General features: G+C 34.5%; 1 non-coding gene across 1 annotated transcript; it reads left to right on the top strand.

The window, feature by feature from the left end:
• The first annotated feature begins 501 nt into the window (after positions 1 to 501).
• Positions 502 to 609, top strand: LOC148568855 (small nucleolar RNA R71). The gene has a single exon (XR_015881935.1). It is a non-coding gene; the product is annotated as a small nucleolar RNA R71 (small nucleolar RNA).
• The last annotated feature ends 1,204 nt before the right edge of the window (positions 610 to 1,813 follow it).

Raw genomic sequence — 1,813 nt, forward strand, 5'->3', positions numbered from 1 at the left:
AAACCTGTTTCTTCCACCATTAGTAAAGCCTTGTTGAGGCTTTTGTTGATCCTTCCATGAGAAATTTGGGTGATTTCTCCATGAGGTGTTATAGGTGTTTCCATAAGGTTCACCCATATAATTTACCTCTGCTATTGTAGGGTTTTCAGGATCATAAGCTTCTTCTTCAGAAGATGCCTCTTGAGTACTGTTGGATGCAGTTTGCATTCCATTCAGACTCTGAGAAATCATATTAACTTGCTGAGTCAATATTTTATTCTGAGCCAATATGGCATTCAGAGTATCAATTTCAAGAACTCCCTTCTTCTGAGGTGTCCCATTACTCACAGGATTCCTCTCAGAAGTGTACATAAACTGGTTGTTAGCAACCATGTCAATAAGTTCTTGAGCTTCTGCAGGCGTTTTCTTTAGGTGAATGGATCCACCTGCAGAAGTATCCAATGACATCTTAGCTAATTCATACAGACCATCATAGAATATATCCAGGATGGTCCATTTTGAAAGCATGTCAGAAGGACACTTTTTGGTCAGTTGCTTGTACCTCTCCCAAGCTTCATAGAGGGATTCTCCTTCTTTCTGTCTAAAGGTTTGAACATCCACTCTAAGCTTACTAAGCTTTTGAGGAGGGAAGAACTTGGCTAAGAAAGCCGTGACCAGCTTATCCCAAGAGTTCAGGCTATCCTTAGGTTGAGAGTCCAACCATACTCTAGCTCTGTCTCTTATAGCAAAAGGGAAAAGCATGAGCCTGTAGACTTCAGGATCTACTCCATTAGTCTTAACAGTATCACATATCTGCAAGAATTCAATTAAGAACTGAAAAGGATCTTCAGATGGAAGTCCATGAAACTTGCAGTTTTGTTGCATCAGAGAAACTAATTGAGGCTTAAGCTCAAAATTGTTTGCTCCAATGGTAGGGATGGAGATGCTTCTTCCATGTAAATTGGAATTAGGTGCAGTAAAGTCACCAAGCATCCTCCTTGCATTATTATTATTTTCGGCTGCCATCTCCTCTTCTTTTTCAAAAATTTCTGTAAGGTTGTCTCTGGATTGTTGTATTTTAGCTTCTCTCAGTTTCCTCTTCAGAGTCCTTTCAGGTTCAGGGTCTGCTTCAACAAGAATGTTCTTGTCCTTGCTCCTGCTCATATGAAAAAGAAGGGAATAGAAAATAATAATAGGGATCCTTTTTACCACAGTATAGAGGTTCCCTTGTTGTTAGTAGAAGAGGAGAGGGAATAAGAGTGAAGAAGAATGGATAATCTAAACACAAGGGTGAGGATAAGAGCAGTGATTTGAGATGAAAAGAAGTGTTAGTAGATGAATAAATAAATAGAAGGAGATGGGAGAGAGGGAATTCCGAAAAATAAATTTGGAAAAAGAGTTAATGATTTTCGAAAATTAAGATAAAATTAAAATTAAAATTAAAAACAATTAATTAATTAAAAAGAATTTTTGAAAAAGAGGGAGGTATTTTCGAAAATTAGAGAGGGATAGTTAGTTAGGTAGTTTTGAAAGAGATAAGAAATAAACAAAAAGTTAATTAGTTAGTTGAAATAAATTTTGAAAATCAATTTTTAAAAGATAAGAAGATAAGAAGTTAGAAAAGATATTTGAAAAAGATATGATATGAAAAGGTATGATTAAAAAGATATGATTTTGAAAAAGATAAGATAAAAAGATATTTTTGAAAAGATATGATTGAAATTAGTTTTGAAAAAGATTTGATTTTTAAAATCACAATTAATGACTTGATTCACAAGAAATCACAAGATATGATTCTAGAACTTAAAGTTTGAATCTTTCTTAACAAGTAAGT

Source organism: Arachis ipaensis, chromosome B4 (assembly GCF_059453495.1).
Source record: "Arachis ipaensis isolate K30076 ecotype BB chromosome B4, ASM5945349v1, whole genome shotgun sequence".
Taxonomy (NCBI): domain Eukaryota; kingdom Viridiplantae; phylum Streptophyta; class Magnoliopsida; order Fabales; family Fabaceae; genus Arachis; species Arachis ipaensis.